General features: G+C 38.4%; 1 pseudogene; it reads right to left on the reverse strand.

Moving 5' to 3' along the window:
* Nucleotides 1-17,943: 17,943 nt before the first annotated feature.
* On the reverse strand, nucleotides 17,944-20,149 carry LOC113289682 (annotated as a pseudogene).
* Between the last annotated feature and the right edge of the window lie 172 nt (nucleotides 20,150-20,321).

Here is a 20,321-nt window from a genome sequence, read left to right on the forward strand (position 1 = left end):
TGGTGGAGCCATGGCATGGCGGCATGCTAGTGGCCGTGGCATGGCGGCATGCTAGTGGCCGTGGCATGGCGGCATGCTAGTAGCTGTGTCATGGCGGCATGCTAGTAGTTGTGGCATGGTGGCATGCCAGTGGCCGTGGCATAGCGACATGCTAGTAGTCGTGGCATGGTGGCATGCCAATGGCCGTGGCATAGCGACGTGATATTAGCCGTGGCATGGTGGCATGCCAATAGCCGTGGCATAGCGACATGCTAGTAGCCGTGGCATGGCGGCATGATAGTAGCTGTGGCATGGTGGCATACCAGTGACCGTGGCATAGCGACATGCTAGTAGATGTGGCATGGTGGCATGCCAGTGGCTGTGGCATAGCAGCATGTCAGTAGTATGGCCACGTCTGTAGTGTTGTAGCATGGCCAAGGTTAGGGCTTTGCGCCGTGGCCAAGGCTAGGATTTGGCACTATGGCCGAAATTAGGCATTGTAGCTGGACTGGGATTTGATGCCGTGGCCAAAGGGTTTGGCGGCATGGTCGCTCAAAAGTTTCCACAAGCCTGTTAGTTTGGTGGCGAACTTGGATGGCTGAGATTGCATCTCATGAGGAAAGGTAGTCGTCGATCATGGCTACCTTTAATTGGCAGTGGTGCCTTTAACTTGTGCTAGGGATATTGCGGCATGGAATGAATGGCATGGCTCGTGCATGCCTTTAACACGGTTGCGCGCGTAGCCATAGCCACTGAAGTTTTGGCACGTTGGTGTGGAAGTCTTGCCTAAATTAGGGTTTGGTTTGTCGAAACCCTAATTATCCTATATGGCACGTCGCATGGGGTGAGGTGGGTGGCCATGTTTGGCGCGTTTGGCATGTGCATATGGCATGTCTGCCTGGTATGTGCGTTTGGCATGCTGTTTGGCATGCTGGTGCGTTTTTGGGAAGACAATTGGATTTGCGGCCATCTGGCGCGATTTCCTTCTTTTCAACATTGTGGCGAGTTTAAAGTAACCTTATTGGTTAATGTAAGAGGGCCGACCAGGCATGGGCGTGGCTACACTTTTGTGTGAGTGTGGCGGATTTAAAGCCACCTGATTGGTTGATAGGAAGTGGGGCCGGCAAGCTAAGGCGTGGCCACACTTCCAGTACGCTGTGGCGGATTTAATCGCCTAATTTGGCTAAGCATAATTTTTCGACCAACGGGGTCTAGTGTACTTCGCGGGGCGCGAAACCCTAATTTTATAAATTAGTCGGGTTTATGAGTTTTTTATGAGTTATCACAATAATTGGCTGGATTTTGTATGCTGCCACAAAAATCCTTATCAACAGAATGCAGTGTGCTTTCTGTCTGAGCATTTCGTGCGATGGCCTTAACTTTGATACTTGGAGGTTCATGCTACTTCGCTGCGAGTGAACACAAATCCGTCATGCCATACCGATATTAAGGGTTCTGCCGGGGAACATAGCACAGGAAATTACTCAGTGAGTCTTGTATTGGCGAGGTGCCAAAATTTACAGAGTGTTTGGGATGGTTGCTACATTCGCTAGTCTGGATAAATTTCATGTAAATATATTGAATGACTCAATAAATATGCTGGTGGAGATGTTAGCACTCACGGCACCGTTTTCTTGCAGAGTGACATCAGATGCAAGATTTTACGATTTTAACCCTAAGCTAGAAACCACCATCAACAAAGGCCTCATTCAACTCATTCATGTGATAAAACAGAGAAGCGACTGAAGTAAATACGAAATATCAGTAGAGATTAGAATGAGAGGAGGATAATGAAGCTTAGAATAAAGAGATAAGAATTACTCAGAAGGGAAAGAGATGAAGATAATAATAGAAGATAGCGATAGTTCTTTTACTCATAATACCTAACATCCAAAGAAAAGAAGGAAATGACTAAATACACAACAACATGAATGTGAAGAGTAAATACTATTAAGGAAGTCGACTACTAACTAACGGCAGCTTAGCTATGTGGCCCGTAAGAAAATATTTCATGGATAGGGACATGACAAATACCCTCTACTCAAAGGGATTCTTGACCTCAAGAATCGGTTTAGGGAAACTCTGATGCATAAGAGTTGTATCTTCCCAAGTGGCTTCTGAAACAGTAGAATGTTCCCAAAGAACCAAAACTTGATCAACTAACTAGTCATTTTTCCTGATAGTGCGAGTCTCAATCACCTGTAATGGTTGGACCTTTAAACAGCCAGTAGAGCCAAGATTAGGTAATGAAGTCCGAGGAAGAGACTAAGATCTAATTTGGGATTGAGTTGAGGGACATGAAAAACTGGATGAATTCTAAATTCAGGAGGCAGTTGAAGTTTATATGCCACTGTACCAATCTTAGCAATCACCCGATAAGAGCCAAAGAATTTGGTTGCTAACTTCAAATCCTTCTCAACTGCACTGAAGTTTCTATATAGGTGTAGTATCAAATAAAACCAGTCACCTACCTGGAAGAATATTTCAATTCTCTTCTTATCATCTTGCTGCTTAATTCCATGTTGGGATTCCTCTAGTGTAGATTTAAGTAAAACTCTCATTATTTATCTCTTCTGCAAGTAATCTTCAGTAGCAGTATTGGTGGTTGTTTGATGAGCAAAAATACTAAACCGGGGAGGAGAATAACCATATCGTCAGCTCCCTTGCAAGTAATCTTCTGCAAGTAACCTCTTCTAGACAAACAGGTTGCACTTGAGAAATAATATTGCAACTTGGTGAAGGTGGTTGAGGCATTCTGGATAAGGCATCAACAACCTTATTTTCAGCTCCCTTCTTGTAAACCAATTCATAATCATACCCTAAGAGATTAGAAATCCACTTCTGTTGTAACAAGAAGTCTGAAAAAGCGGGGGTCTAACAACACCACCCAATATTTCGCTTAGCAATATGTATGGACTAACTCCGAAACACTTTCTAGAGATTCAACTAGATAGACAGACTCAATCTAGGTAAAAGTAACTCAAGGAGTTAATACCTCTCTCTTGTTTTGATTTACTCAAGCTAATAGAAATCAGCGAGTCTTTAATCAAACACAAGGAATAACTTAGATGGTACCAAAGACCAATATCCAAGGATTAATCAATGAAAATCAACAACCAAAGGTTGGATTATTCTAATTGATGATCTAACGCACAACCTGTATTATTTCAATTATAAAGATAAAACAATATAATGCGGAAATTGAAATAACACAGGCACCAGAAATTTTGTTAACGAGGAAACCGCAAATGCAGAAAAATCCCGGGACCTAGTCCAGATTGAACACACATTGTATTAAGCCGCTACAGACAATAGCCTACTCCAAGTTAACTTCGGGCTGGAATGTAGTTGAACCCCAATCAATCTCCCACTGATCCAAGGTACAATTATGCTCATATTCCTCTGATCCCAGCAGGATACTGCGCACTTGATTCCCTTAGCTGATCTCACCCACAACTAAGAGTTGCGACGACCCAAAATCGCAGGCTTTGACAATAAACATATCTGTCTCACACAGACAAGTCTATCAAAGGATCAATCTGTCTCCCACAGATAAACCCTAAAGGTTTTGTTCCGCCTTTTGGTAATAATCAAGGTGAACAAGAACTAATTGATAATCCGGTCATATATTCCCGAAGAACAACCTAGAGTTATCAATCACCTCACAACAATATTAATCGTATGGTAGCAAAACAAGATGTTGCGGAATCACAAACAATGAGATGAAAATGTTTGTGATTACTTTTTATATCTTGCCTATCGGAGATATCAATTGCAAGCAAATCAATCTGATTGTACTCGTACGATAGAAGATGCAAGATCAAATCACATAACTATGATAAAAGTAGTATCGGTCTGGCTTCACAATCCCAATGAAGTCTTTAAGTCGTTAACCTTGTTTTAGAAGAAGAAAACCGAAGGTTAAAGGAGAATCGACTCTAGCACGCAAACTAGTATCCCACGTAAGGTGTGGGGATTAGTTTTGCACAATACTAGATGTCTCCTTTATATAGTCTTTCAAATCAGGGTTTGCAATCAATGTTAGCTTAGTAACAAAGCAATCAATATTCACCGTCGATGAAAACTTGATTTAGATTCAAGCTAATATTTTTGTCAACCGTTAGATCGAAAACTTAGCTTGTTACACATACTTGACAATGCACGCTTCTAGGTTTGTTAACCGTACCCAAACGTATGCACTTGTTGGTTCAACAATAATTAACCAAAAAGTTATCCATATGAGCATTTCATATCAACCATGTTCTTCTTCACCATAACTAGTTCAAATGACTTCAAATGAACTAGTTAGAGAGTTGTTCAATTGCAAGGATATCTTATGTACTACACAAGACACAACTGAAACAAAGATGATTTGATTCATTTGAATCGGTTCATGAAATTTTATATCCACGGTTTGCAAACTGAATTCCTTAGTCTTTTTAAGTTTAAGTTCAGAAATCATCTTCAGATATATAACCTTCTCAAGTTCGCAGACTAGGTTCGCGTACTTAAGTTACCGGGCAGAGTTTTACAAACTCCAGCAGAAATTCTCGGGTATGAGAACTTCGCCTGTTCGCGGACTGGTTTCACGGGCTGAGTTCGCGGACTTAGCTTCACGTAAGTAGATTTTCAACTCCAGCAGAAATTCTTGGGTTTGAGAACTTCGGCAGTTCGCGGACTGAGTTCGCGGACTTGGCTCACTCCATTTTTCCGGTTTTCTTGATCAACAAAGTTCGCAAACTTTGGTTCAAGGAATAGGACTTATACATAAATGTGTTTCAACAACAATGCTTATGTCCACCATTGGTTATGTAATCTAAACTCTCATTTCAATCATTAAAACATTCTTAGAGGACGTTATATAGTTGTTACACCATTTCTCGTCAAAGCAATTTTCAAGATGATTGAAACATATCATGACTTTCGTCACATGGTAAAGATAAACTTGATCGAAGCGAAAAGCTTACCAACACATATTTCGAGATATATATAGGCGAGGTATACTCGACTAGAAATACCAAATGTGTATAATCCAAGTCTATATATATAGCATATGACTTCTTGTCTCAAAGAGTATGAGATAGAGTAGATAGACTTATGAGTGATAGATAAGTTCAAGTTTTCACATACCTTTTTATCGAGAAGTTCCACCGGTTCCTTGAGTAGTTCTTCCACTTGTATGATGAATCTCCATGAAGTCCTTGAGCTCAACTACACTTTTTATCATAGTCCGAGACTTAGCTATAATAGACTACAAATCAAGACTTATAGTTTTTATCACTAACATTGACAAACATGCTTGAGATAGCAACACATGCGAGTTCGACCGAGCAATGCTCTAACAATCTCCCCCTTTGTCAATATTAGTGACAAAACTATCAATACATATGGAATACAAAAAAGATAAAGAAACTTTAGTAGCTCCTATTTCGCATGTCTAATCTTCAACATTCCTCGAAATCTTCGTCACTTCCAAGTACTCCAATGATCCCAAAGGTTGTAAGTTTAGTATCACCGATGTTGAAGATCCGTAGCTATAACAATGAGAAAACATAGTTCTCGACCATTGTATACAGTGTCATAGCATATTACACAGCGTCAAAGTTCAATTGTATCACAACTTCAACAATAATACTATGGTGATATGTATCACTCCCCCTTAGTCAATACTCCATCTCACATGGAAACCACTCCCCCTTACACAATGATCCGAAAATCATATGTATTTGTAGTATGAACTACATATTAATTCTCCCCCTTTTTGTCGATAAGATTGGCAAAGTACAAGAACGGGATCATAATAAAATTTCCGAGAGATACATTTCATGATAAAAGGAAAAAAATACATACCAACGAATTTAGATGCAATCATAAAGCCGAAGCTAAATGCATTCATCAAGGAGTTTAAATATACAAGATAGCCCCTCTAAAATTCCACAGCCGCACACCCCTCAAGATATGACCATTAAGCACAAGTTCAAAATAACTCTCCCCCATTTGATGTCATTCCCGAAAGAACAACAAGAGCGACCTTAATTTCAAAAGAAAAGAAGGATTTTATTGGACACCAAAAACCATGAGAACGATTTTCTATATCCAAAAAACTCAACCAAATTAATCACAAGTAAACTCATGATTATTTTAATCGGAATACACAATCAAATTAAACATAAGAGGTGATCAATTCAATTGATTATGCTCAACAAAAGAGAACTTATGGAGACACGAAAAAACTCAACTAGATTAATTAAAAGAGAACCCATAATTAATCTAATTGGAATACACAACCAAACTAATCACAAAAGTAATCAATTTAATTTTCATTTGTTTTTCTCGACATAAGAAAACTTACGGATCAATAACTAAATAACCAAACAAGATAATTAATTTAGTTCAATATGCTCGACATAACATATCTCACGGAACACCAACTAAGCTAATAAATCAACCTGGTTATATAGTGCTCAACATAAGATGCATTACGGAGCCTCACAGTAATATATAAAATATGGATCAGGGATGACCAATACTGCGGAATACACAAGGATTCATTCTATCTTCAATCACTATTTGCATAATGACAATTAATAGACATAATCCTTGAAAGAAAAAGATTTTGACCTATCTTCCATCAAAGATTGACAATATAGGCTTAACTTTTGTATTTGTAAAAAGTCCATTCATTCTTTTACCAGTACGTGAATACCGAACACGAACGACTTTACTTTTGACAAAGTATGGGAAAAACATATTTCACGGACGTAAACACCAATATCCCATAACAAATTACAATATAACAAATCATAAAGACTAAATACCGCAAAACATCATCCTCCAAATATTTTTAGAATTTATACCAATAAACCTAAAAAAGAACAAGAAGATGAAAAATAATAGCTACGTGTAGTCACAATCATTGCCATTCAAAGCACTATTTATTCTTCCAACTAAACCAAAAATAAGACGTACGAGGCAACAATTGAATCAGGTTTCTTTGACCACTTCATACCTTTGAAACGAACCATCAAAGTAAGTATCGCTGATATCCTTGATCTTCTTGACAGTCGAAACACCATGTTCAAGAGTTAAAACAATGGTTTTTCGGTCAACAATGCGATCAAGATGTCTAGCTTTGGCGCAATCAAGGATAACTTTCTTCTGATTCCTGATTAATTCTGAATATCAAGGATTTTTTCCTGTCCATCAATAAGCTGGTTTATCTGCAACTGAAGGTTAGCAAGTTCACCTCACTTTGAACGAGAATTAAATCCTTGACAGATTCTCCAATCCAACAGTTATACTCTTTTCTTTTGAGCATCTTTTTCAGAACAAAATCTTGAGCTGGATCACATCCTTTTAGGTCTTCCTCCATTGTAGGGTTAACTTCTTCTTTAGGAACAGTTTCCATATACATCATTTTTGAAGATTATGAACATATATATATATGTTAAGGAGTACACCCTAGATAGAAACCTTAGAGTTCCTTGAGGAGATATGGACGTTCGTGGGCTAACCCGAATGTATGAACAAAAAGGATGGACCAAACAGGGAAAATTGCATATTGTGACAATTTCAATGCTTGCGAACAGGTTAGAAGAGTCACAATGAAGAAATACTAAAAAATCACAAAGTAAGCTATCAATCATACAGATGAAAGTCAACTAATACTTGAGCATCTCTCATTCATCATCCTTGTATCTCTCAAGTTACATACGAGAATGCAACTTTCTACTATTAGGTAGTAGAGGGAGACATAGTCTCACCATAGGTATTGAGAGGATAGTTGTGATTTTCACCTGGATGTCTGACCTCAGTATTTCTTGTCTTCCCTTGGTTGTTTTCAAATTTAGAGAATTTTATCACAACCCTTCCTGAAAGCTCAAGAGAAGAAACTTTCTGATTATTTAGTCTAGGACCTCTAGAGATCGGTTCTAGAGGATTTTCCGAAATGGGTATCCATACTCTAGACTTAGATTTAACAGAGTTGTTCTTATAAGCACATGAAATGCTTTCATTAGAAGCACAAGAAATTGTACCACTAGAATGCACAAAGGTCCTGTAATGATTTCTAGGGAAGAGATCATTCTTATAAGTTGTCTGGTTTCCTGTGGACATAAGGTTCAATGCTGTAGTCGACTGACTATTTGTTCCATTGACAGCGAAGTGAAGCAAATTGTGAAGTTTAGCAATTTGTTTCTTCCTGGAAAAACAATGGATATCATAGTGGTTCCCTTTTCCACAGAAAGTACAGGTTCGTGGAGGAGAAGAAAAAAACGGCATCTGTTTTAACTTCACATCCCTGTGAGAAGATGGTAAGTTATGTAAACTTTTCTTGACACAATCTTCTCTTGGAGGATATTTCTTCATTTACTGTACGTCAGGAACAGTTGGAACAGAAGAATTTTTTCTTAAGACAGAGTTATCATTTTCCAAGGACTTGCACTGTTCACGGGATAGTGAAAGGGATGCTTCTAGTTTCTCTTTTTCAACACGAAGTCTGTCAAGATCAGATGAATGCGTCTTGATCAAACGTTTTTATCTAATTGACCCTTCTTTGACAATCTTTTCAAGATCACAAATATTTTCATGTTGTAAATTATTTTCTTGAAGAAGTTTCTCAGTATCCTTAGAGAAGGACTCAATAATGTTATAGAGTACACGTTCTCGATCAATAGACTTTTCAAATTCATCGATGAGTTGATCATGATTATGAAGATCAACAAACTCAGTAGAATTTTTTGCGATTCTGGTGAGCTCCATTTCAGCTTTTTCCATTGTGTCCAATGTCTCATTGGAGGAAGAGTGATCAACACAAGATGAGACAATCTTCCTACCCCGGGATTCGGAAGAATCAAATAAGGAGCAATCCTTTGAGGTATTCCCGAGACAGCTGATATAGTTGAAATCTTTAGGAGGCATCTTGGTATGCGTAAGAGATTATGTCCTCAGACTCGGATTGCTTACAAACACAGACTTGTAAGGTCTTGAACGTGTTTTCCTGCTCTGATACCAATTGAAAAAGCGGGGGTCTAACAACACCACCTAACATTTCGCTTAGCAATCTGTATGGACTAACTCCGAAATACTTTCTAGAGAATCAACTAGACAGTCAGACTCAATCTAGGTAAAAGTATCTCAAGGAGTTAATATCTCTCTCTTGTTTTGATTTACTCAAGCTAATATAAATCAGCGAGTCTTTAATAAAACACAAGGCATAACTTGGATGGTACCAAAGACCAATATCCAAGGATCAATCAATGACAATCAACAAACAAAGGTTGGATTACTCTAATTAATGATCTAACACACAACCTATATTATTTCAATTATAAAGATAAAACGATATAATGCGGAAATTGAAATAACATAGACACCAGAAATTTTGTTAACGAGGAAACCGCAAATGCAGAAAAACCCCGGGACCTAGTCCAGATTGAACACACATTGTATTAAGACGCTACAGACACTAGCCTACTCCAAGCTAACTTCGGACTGGACTGTAGTTGAACCCCAATCAATCTCCCACTGATCCAAGGCACAGTTATGCTCCTACGCCTCTGATCCCAGCAGGATAATGCGCACTTGATTCCCTTAGATGATGTCACCCACAACTAAGAGTTGCTATGACCCAAAATCGTAGGCTTTGACAATAAACAAATCTGTCTCACACAGATAAGTCTATCAAAGGATCAATCTGTCTCCCACAGATAAACCCTAAAGGTTTTGTTCCGTCTTTTGATAATAATCAAGGTGAACAGGAACCAATTGATAATCCGGTCTTATATTCCCGAAGAACAACCTAGAGTTATCAATCACCTAACAACAATCTTAATCGTATGGTAGCGAAACAAGATGTTGCGGAATCACAAAAAATGAGACGAAGATGTTTGTGATTACTTATTATATCTTGTGTATCGGAGATATCAATCTCAAGCCAATCAATCTGATTGTACTCGTACGATAGAAGATGCAAGATCAGATCACACAACTACGATAAAAGTAGTATCAGTCTGGCTTCACAATCCCAATGCAGTATTTAAGTCGTTAACCTAGTTTTAGAAGAAAAAAACAAAGGTTAAAGGAGAATCGACTCTAGCACGCAAACTAGTATCACACGTAAGGTGTGGGGATTAGTTTTGCACAATACTAGATGTCTCCTTTATATAGTCTTTCAAATCAAGGTCTGCAATCAGTGTTAGCTTAGAAACAAAGCATTCAATATTCATCGTTAAATGAAAAACTGATTTAGATTCAATCTAATATTTCTCAACCGTTAGATCGAAAACTTAGCTTGTTACACACACTTGACAACACACGCTTCTAGGTTTGTTAACCGTACCCAAACATATGCACTTGTTGGTTCAACAATAGTTAACCAAAAGGTTATCCATATGAGCATTTCATATCAACCATGTTCTTCTTCACCATAAATAGTTCAAATGACTTCAAATGAACTAGTGAGAGAGTTGTTCAATTGCAAGAAAATCTTATGTACTACACAAGACACAATTGAAGCAAAGATGATTTGATTCACTTGAACCGTTTCATGAACTTTTATAGCTACGGTTTGCAAACTGAATTCCTTAGTCTTTTTACGTTTAAGTTAAAAAATCATCTTCAGATATATAACCTTCTCAAGTTTGCAGACTAGGTTCGCGGACTTAAGTTACCGGGTAGAGTTTACAAACTCCAGAAGAAATTCTCGGGTATGAGAACTTCGCCGGTTCGTGGACTGGGTTCACAGACTGAGTTCGGGGACTTAGCTTCACGCAAGTAGTTTTTCAACTCCAGCAGAAATTCTCGGGTTTGAGAACTTTGGCAGTTCGCGGACTGAGTTCACGGACTTGGCTCACGCCATTCTTCCAGTTCTCTTGATCAACAAAGTTCGCAAACTTTGGTTCAAGGAATAGAACTTATACATAAATGTGTTTCCACAATAATGCTTATGTACACCATTGGTTATGTAATCTAAACTCTCATTTCAATCATTGAAACATTCTTATAGGACGTTATACAGTTGTTACACCATTTCTCATCAAAGCAATTTTCAAGATGATTGAAACATATCATGACTTTCGTCACATGGTAAAGATAAAATTGATCGAAGCGAAAAGCTTACCAACACATATTTCGAGATATAGATAGGCGAGGTATACTCGACTCGAAATACCAAATGTGTATAATCCAAGTCTATATATATAGCATACGACTTCTTGTCTCAAAGAGTATGAGATAGAGTAGATAGACTTTTGAGTGATAGATAAGTTCAAGTTTTCACATACCTTTTTGTCGAGAAGTTCCACCGGTTCCTTGAGTGGTTCTTCCACTTGTATGATGAATCTCCATGAAGTCCTTGAGCTCAACTACACTTTCTATCCTAGTCCGAGACTTAGCTGTAATAGACTAGAAATCAAGACTTATAGTTTTGATCACTAACATTGACAAACATGCTTGAGATAGCAACGCATGCGAGTTCGACCGAGCAATGCTCTAACAAAGTGTAATCTTTGTTCCATGAGAAACTTGAAACTTTGATGATCAGTAAAGATAGTAAAATGGTTATCCAGCAGGTAAGGTCTGCACTTGTTAACAGCTAGAACAATGGGTCTTTGTTCCTTTTCATAAGCAGATTTAACCGAAAATCTAAGACCCGTTACCTTACTAAAAAATGCTATTGGTTTCTTCTCTTGCATAAGTACTGCTCTTACCCTAACATCACAAGCATCAGTTTCCAGTTCAAATGGTTGAGAAAAATCTGGTAAGGTTAAGACTGCAGTAGTTGTGACAGCTACCTTGAGTTGATCAAAAGAAGATTGAGCAGCTGAAGTCCAACCAAAACAGTTCTTTTTGAGTAATTCATTTAGTGGCTTGCAGATAATACCATAATTTTGAACAAACTTTCTGTAATATCCAGTCAGACCCAAAAATCCTCTCAACTCTTTCAAAGAAGATGGAGTGGGCCATTTAAGCATGCATTCAGTCTTTGCAGGGTCAGTAGGAGGAATGTGGTGGTTATGTGATCTAGTAGGTTCTTGAAATACAAAAGCATAAGTGTCACAAAGTTCTTGAATGAGTAGTGGTGTTTGATGAGGTGTCGAACTCACAAAAAAATATATTCCTTACTCTTCTTACACTAACAAGTAGCACAAGGATAAGCAGGTTCGTTCCTAAGGGAGAGTTGAGCTAAAGTTGTCGATTTAATTTCTGAAATATGAATATGCAAAAACTACAAAACAAATATGAATGTGAATAATGAGGATGAGAATGATTAGGGGTTCTTTCTCCACTAGTGAACATGAATCTTCTTCAAAATACGTTTACTAACAATCCTAGACAAGTTATAGGTTCAACAAGTCTAATAAACTCCAAAAGTCTCTTCGTAGAATAAGTTCTCTACTCGTGTCTAGTCAATCAAACCACTTTGAATAAGCTCTCTAGTGTAACTTAACTAACCGGTATGTTCTATGAGTTGGATTGATCCTAACCACATGCTCGTAAGTTCTACATGTTAACTTAGGGTTGTCAAATACACATCAAAATCCACAACATCCCATTGCAACGTCGATGCTTTGCTACTAATGATTATATTACCATAATAATTACGGATTACGGTTCTAAAATCTAGCATTAGTATCACAAGAAAGTTATCTAATTGGCCACTCAAATTCCTTGAAAATAATTCTTGGTCATAAGAACGGTAAAAGACAAACAATAAAACAATATTGAGAATCATAATCAAGTCACATAGCTTCAAAATATCCCTAATCAAACAAGTATTTAGCTACTGGAGTTCATGGTAAACAACGCAACACAAATTTAAAACCAATTAAGCAAACCCAAGCAAGTAGCAGGTGGACTGTTGTTGTGATATTGTTACAGCGCAAACAGATGGAAGTGGTGTTGTATGTACTGCAGGTGCCAATGCTGGCTGCTGTTGGTGGATGGAATGGTGAATGCACTGCTGCTGTCTTGGTGCTGTAGTGAGGACCTGAGAACTGGTGCTGCTGTTGTTGGTGACTGCGAAGGTGGTGTAGCTCTCTGCAGGATTAAGTGGTGATATGGATAGAAGGTGCAGGTGGTGATATGGGAACTGTAGCCTGGTGGTGATGGATGTATGCAGTGGACTGGTGGAGAAGATGTAGGTGAAATGATATTGCGAACTGGTGGTGGTATGCAGGTGATGGTGGAAGGATGGTGGTGGTGATGATGATGAGAGGAGCTACAGCTCCTGTTGGAGGTGAAAGCAGTCGTGAGAGGGGTGCAGGATATATGCTGTGGATGGAACTGGTGGAATGGAGGGTATGCAGGTGATGGAGGTGGTGATGATTGGAGAGGAGCAGAGAGCGCCTCTCTGGTGGTGGTGATGGCAGTCGTGAAGAGGGTGTTGGGATGTCTCTGTAGCTTTAGGTTTGGCCTCTTTCTATAGCTACAAATACCTGCAATTCCCAGATCGAATAAAACTCACTTTCCTAATCTGAATACTTGTTGCTTCCTGTCTTGTCGGCCAGTGTTTCCATGTATATCGAACAAGTTCTCAATTAGCCACTGCACGGCTAAACCCCACAGACCCAAGGTGCAGCTGCGAGAAAATAGATTGGTACCCCAAACTGTTGTCGACCCATTCAACCGCAATTACTAACGGCAACAGCATCAGCATATGCTCAAATCAAAACACAAAACGGTGTACAATTCAGTTCCTTCCCTGACTCTTTATAAACAACTTGCAAAACCCACGACGGAACTTGGCATAGGCAACAGTGACAAATACTTGCAGCAGAACTGGTTCAGGCTATTTTTCAAACACGTCTTGTGTGTATCCCAGACTGGTGAAGGTTGTGTACTGCTGTATATTGGGGATTGCACAACTCCTTCCCTGTATTAGACGAATTCAATCACACAACAACGCATCATTCTTAATCATTCAGGGCTCAAAAACATTCATAAATCTTCATACTTAACTAACAAAACTCAATGGTAGTAGCTCATTCTTTTCTCCCTGATTTCTCCAACTGAAATGAACCCAAATCCTCTTGACTTGAGTTTGAGCATAAACCCAATTCCTGATTCTTGTCGAACCTTCAAAACCCATCTTAGTCTTCTCCGTTCATGGCTACAAATCGACGACAACAGCAGCAGGTATTCTTCCCTGTTTTCACGGCTTGTATTTCAAGTTCTATACATGAACCCAATTCTTCTGTGCCTGTGCCGAACTCGTATAAGCTTCTCAATCTTAGTCTGAACTCACGAGCCACTGAGACCTTGGTTAGCCGGCGTTGAGAACTGGTGCAGAGGTGTCTTCTCGGCTTTGACAAGAAGAAATGAACTGTCTTTGGTTATGCTCGACCTAGATTAGTTATAAAGGAGGAGGTGCCCCCTTAACGAACTGTAGCCTGTCCTTAGTGAATCAGTCAGTTGGTTGCCCCATATCCTCGGCTGGGCTCCAAGTAACACTTGCATATGAAATATCAGTTTTGCCCCATTTTGCACCTATTTCTTCTTCTTTTACTCCGATGACTCCAAAATACCTATAAAACTCAAAAACAACGTAAAATACATAGTTCACAAGAAAAATAGCAAAGAAAGCATAACCAATTGATAATAAAATTAAGGTGTTTAAGTCACCTACCAGTGTTCTTGCCAAAAGTACATTTGCTGATCTTAGAAAAAAGTGTTTGTTGCTATAGAAGAGAAAGGACAATCTCCAAATGTTGTAGATGAGAAGTAATGTCAGGGATGTATATCAAAATATCATCAAGGAAAACTAGTATGAATTTTCTTAAGTAAGGGGCAAAAACATCATTCATGAGAGCTTGGAAGGAAGCCGGAGCATTAGTGAGACGAAATGGCATAACCAAGAGATCATAATGTCCTTGATGGTTCTAAAGGCTGTTTTGTGAGTGTCTAGAGGATGTACTAGAATCTGGTGGTCACCAACTCTCAAATCTATATTGGAAAAGATTTTAGAATCCTTGAGCTCATCCAAAAGTTCCTCTATAACATGAATTGGATATTTATCCTTAACGGTGATATCATTGAGTTTCCTGTAGTCACACAAAATCTCCAACTTCCATATTTTTTCTTAACAAGTAGAATTGGTGAAGAAAATTGAGAATGACTTGGTTGGATGACACCAGTACACGACATTTCTTGAACAAGTTTTTCCACTACCTACTTTTGGACATAAGGAATCCTGTAGCGTCTCTGATTAGGAGGTACTGAAGATGGTTTGAGAGGGATGTGGTGGTTATGTGATCTAGTAGGAGGTAATGTAGTAGGTTCTTGAAATACATAAGAATAAGTGTCAAGAAGTTCTTGAATGGGTGGTGGTGTTTCAGATGGTGTAGGAGTTGCAGACAAAGAAAACAAATGACCTATGATACCATGTTTATTCTTGTGAAAAAATATGGACTTCAGAGTCTGACATCATGGAGAGCGTGGCTGAATCAGATTGACCTTGAAGTAGAATGTTGGTTCCCTCCTTGAAGAAAGAGACTATGAGTTTGTTGAAGTCAAAAATTATAAAACTAACCTCTTTCATCCAATCCGCCTTTAAGACCATGTCACAACCACCCAATTTCAATACTCTCATATCAAAATGAAATTCATGACCTTGCACTTCCCATTTGAAATCAGTACATTTAGTATCACTACTTAATTTGTTACCATCAACCACATCTACTTGCATTGCAACAACAGGAGTCATGAGAGCACCACATATCTTAGCAGCATTTGGGTCTAAGAAACTATGCGTGCTACCACTATCGATGAGGATCCTCAACTTTTGCTTCTTAACTAGACCCTGAATTTTAGTTGTGGTATGAGAAACATTACCAGAGAGTGCATGAAGTGAAATCTCTACTGCTTCCTCAGATTCTTAGTCAAAATGTATAGAGGCAGCATGTGATGTAACTTCAGAAGTAGTTCCTTCATATTTATCTGCTGCTAACATGAATAACTGTTGTTTAACATATTTATGGCCAGCTGAGAACACTTCATCACAATTGTAGCAAAGCTCTTTGTCCCTCCTCGCTCTCATTTCAGCATAAGATTGTTTTTTAATAGGGTATTGAAGGACTCTGGTTTGTAGTACCAGATGAAACTGGTTTAACTGGTAACCTTGGACTTGTGCTAGGAGATGTAAATTTCCCGTTAGAAGAAGAATGAGAACGAACATATAATGGTGATGGTCCGTGAAACCCTTTATTCTTCTTAACAACATTCTCTAATAGGGCCCCTTGCATCTTTGCCAAATAAATAACATGGTCTAGTTAGGGAGAACACATTTGTACATAGTTCCTCTTTAAGTACACTAATAAAACTAGAGGTAAAATGTGCTTCAGTGAGATGACGATTCTTAGCCAACATAAGAGTCTTTAATTTCTCAGATATCTCTTGGTAGTCAAGAACAGATCCGATTTGACATAGTTTATTAAACACCCACAATATCATCATGACCAAGCTCTTGAAAACGAGTACAAATATCCTTAAGGAAATCTTCCCAGACAACCACTTGTTTACACACTTGATAATCTTGAAACCAAATATCATCCTTACCTTCCAAATAAAGAGAAGTTAGATTTACCTTCTGATCATCATCCATCAGATGGATTTGAAAATATTTTCTGCACTTTCTGATCCATGACCTTGGTTTCTGTCTATCAAATCTAGGAAGTCCACCTCCGGTTTAAGTTGATGGAAACTGCTTTCACCAAAACTATCTACAGTTCAATGTGAGTGACTCTCTTTTTCTGTGAAGTCAGGTCTCAGAATTTTGTTGAAACCAGGAGGTGTACCAAGTAAACTCATACGAATATCTTGCTGAAACTCTCAATGGTTAAAGGATCTGTTACTATTCTCGAGCATTTGGGAAAACATTTCTCTCATAACTCTCATGTGTTCATCAGAAGGTCTTTTATAGTTGTCTGTGACAGTTTGAAGGAGGGCATCATGTTTTTGAAGAAGAGTATCATGATTTTGAGATAATTTTTCTTGGTTTTGAGAATATTCAATCTGTTTCTGGGTGAGATCTTCTATTTTCTTAGTAAGTTCATCGACTATAGCTCTAGTCGCCACGAGAGAGGAATTTTTTTTTCTTTCAATGAGGATCTTACTGCTCTGGTACCAATTTGTAGTGGTCTACACGTACAAAGGCCTCATTCAACTCATTCACGTGATAAAACAGAGAAGGGACTGAAGTAAACGTGAGATATCAGTAGAGGTTAGAATGAGAGGAGGAGAATAAAGAGATAAGAATTACTCGGAAGGAAAAAAGATGAAGATAATAACAGAAGAGAGAGATAGTTCTTTTACTCATAATACCTAACATCCAAAGAAAAGCAGGAAATGACTAAATACACAACACCATGCACATGAAGAGTAAATACTATTAAGGCACCCGATTACTAACTAACGATAGCTTAGCTAGGTGGCTCATAAGAGAATATGTCATGACTAGGAACATGACACTCATCCAAAAATGATCCTCCTGCTAATCTCATAGGGAAGGAGGCAGATCCCATCACAGTGTGAGTGAATTTTAAGAAAATCCTATAGACATAAGGTATGTAATAGGGTTTGGCAGAATGGCATGTGACTAGTAGGAGCACAGTGGCGGATAATACCATTTTGGGAAACACTGTCTACATCTCAACTTCTAACAGCCATTCTTTCTCTCGCCTCTGAGATAACGTGTTCTGATTGGTTTCATTCTTGAATATTGGGTCCATAGCACACGGTATTCAGTAAGAAGGTGGGTCAACTGTTCGTCGTGCTCTTTTTATCTGTTTGCTGGAATAGTACATTATTTCTTGGATTCTTTCTCTCTTTATTGCTGTATTTTCTCTTTATTATTCATATAATCTCCCCCTCTGGGTATAGAAAGTCTTGAGTGGAAGCAATCATAACGACAAGGCCTACAACCAAAAAAAAACAAATCCCCTCTTTTCTTTTTTGAACCGACCGACATTCGTTGAATCCTACTGATTTACTGCAACGGAATTTAAAGACTTTAACATGGAGACAAGTATCCAAGAATGATTTATTCACTGTGTTTTATTACAAGTCAGGATCTAAAATCCCTTTCTCTAAGTAGTTTTGAACAGACTCCGCCAGGGTCTCTTCTAATGGTCTAGTTGTCCATCCCAACTTCTGCAATTTCTCACAATTCAATTCTTGAACCTTGTCTGCAGCAGTGACTCTGTTGAGACATGCAAGATGAAAGAATCAATAAAAATAGAAAGATTGTGTCTTCGAGTTTTGCAAAATTGTTGTAAAAGATTTACTATAGCCCGAAGACACGTACTTCTTAGAGGGGTTGTAATTGGGATATATTTTCTTTAGCTTGTCAACCAATTCTTGCGTGTCCACCATGAATGCGGAACAAAGATATCTCCCTTCTGCTTTAGGCATCTCATATGCTAGCAGTACGCCAGTACTGCTTCAGCAACATCACGTACATCTACGACCCGCTGCATAAAGCTTAAGCTTCTTTCACATCCATCTGAAAAATTGATCATTATGTTAACATTATGCTACATTGCAGGAACAATATATACAGTTTTGAGGTATTATTCTGCAAAGCAGCAATCAATGACAGATATTGATAAACAAGAGAAATACATCTCAATATCTTGACGAGGAGAGAGCTACTAGAATTCAATCTAGGCTGCAACATTGGTCCAAATGTGATAGATGGACAAATGGACACAACATCTAGCCCAACTGTCTTGGCATAGTCAAATGCCTCTCTTTCTGCTGCTGTTTTGGAGAGGCAATACCAGTTCTGGCACAGATAATGAATTGTTTAAAAGAGTGAGACCATCAACCATAATTGTGTCAGTTGTGTGTTTAATAACTAATCAAGTTCAACTCACTGATTGATGCAAGAATATTATACAGGATTACTCCTGAGACGTAAATTTCAAACTCATTGCAAATGCCTTCTCCACTTCTTGAATCCTTACCTCAAGGTTTTTGCAGTGCTCTTCGTCAGACCAACAAGACTCATCCATCGGTTGATCCTTCCGCCAGTTAGGGTTCATAACAACAGCAGCAGCAGATGACACAACCACTACCCTCTTCACTTTTGCCTCGTTACATGCTCTTACTACATTAAGGTGTCCCCATAACAGCTGACTTGATATCCACCTACAACATAAGCTTACTAATGACTGAGAATGTAACAGTTAAAGCATCCTTTTTGTTTATATGGAACATGTGATAGAACCCCCGATAGAATAGAATTTAGTGTAAGCAAATCACATACCTCAGGATTGGCTACACGATCGGCAGGAACTGGACTCGCAACGTGGAAAACTCCATTGCATTCTGCAATGGCAGCACGGATGCTGTTGTAATCCAGCAACTCTACCTTGAAGAGTTGAAGGTTCTCAGCGGCTTTCTCCAATTTTCTCAAATGACCATTCTTTTCATCACCTGAGAAGAGGTTTAACGGAGCATAAACATAGAGTACTAAAACCCAAATCTTCCTCAAAATATAAACTTGCAAGCACATTCAAGTTTCAATATGGGGATAATTCTCAGGTGAAATTTAGTGAAACCTGCAAACAAGTTGAGGACTTTTACACACAAATGCCTAGAAAGAAAACTGGAAACAATTGAGAGAGCAAAAGAACCCAACTAAGCTAAACGGTGAAAAAAATAGCTAATTAAGTTTACCATTAACTACTTGAGAAACAAAGTACGGCAAAGGGGAAAGAGAGAATTAAATAGTTGCTATGGAAAATATTAGAAGATTTACCACTTAAGTGATAATTGATGCAATCAAAAGACAACATGTAAATAATATCAAACAAAGTGAATAGTACTAAACTACTAATGAACACAGGATGAGTTATATCATAAAGAGAGAAAATGAGAGAGAGTTACTTGGATCTCTAACAGTTCCATGGACTATGTAACCCTTAGAAAGAAGAAGCTTTACGATCCATGATGCTATAAATCCTCCTGCACCTGGGAGGCATACTCTCTCTGGCTCTACCATTTTCTCTTTTGCTCTGCAATTGCTATGTTCTGCTCTTCTCTGATACTAACAACGGCCAAGTCCCCCCACTCTTATTTTTATCTCTTTTTTGAAATAATAAACTGACTGCTAAGTAGAAAAATACTGAAGGTGGATCAAATAGAGGCGAAAGCAAACGAGCATACAAGACAACTATACCCAACAACTGCTACTACTGGTGGTCCATCGACAAACAAACAAATGAAACAGCTGACTTGTAGTTTAAGTATATAATAATTCTAGTTGGTCCCTTAAATATATAGGTACACTTAAACAAACTCTTGAGAATGAAAAACATATAATTTTATTTCATATCTCAGAT

This window comes from Papaver somniferum, chromosome 6 (genome assembly GCF_003573695.1).
Source record: "Papaver somniferum cultivar HN1 chromosome 6, ASM357369v1, whole genome shotgun sequence".
Classification (NCBI taxonomy): Eukaryota; Viridiplantae; Streptophyta; class Magnoliopsida; order Ranunculales; family Papaveraceae; genus Papaver; species Papaver somniferum.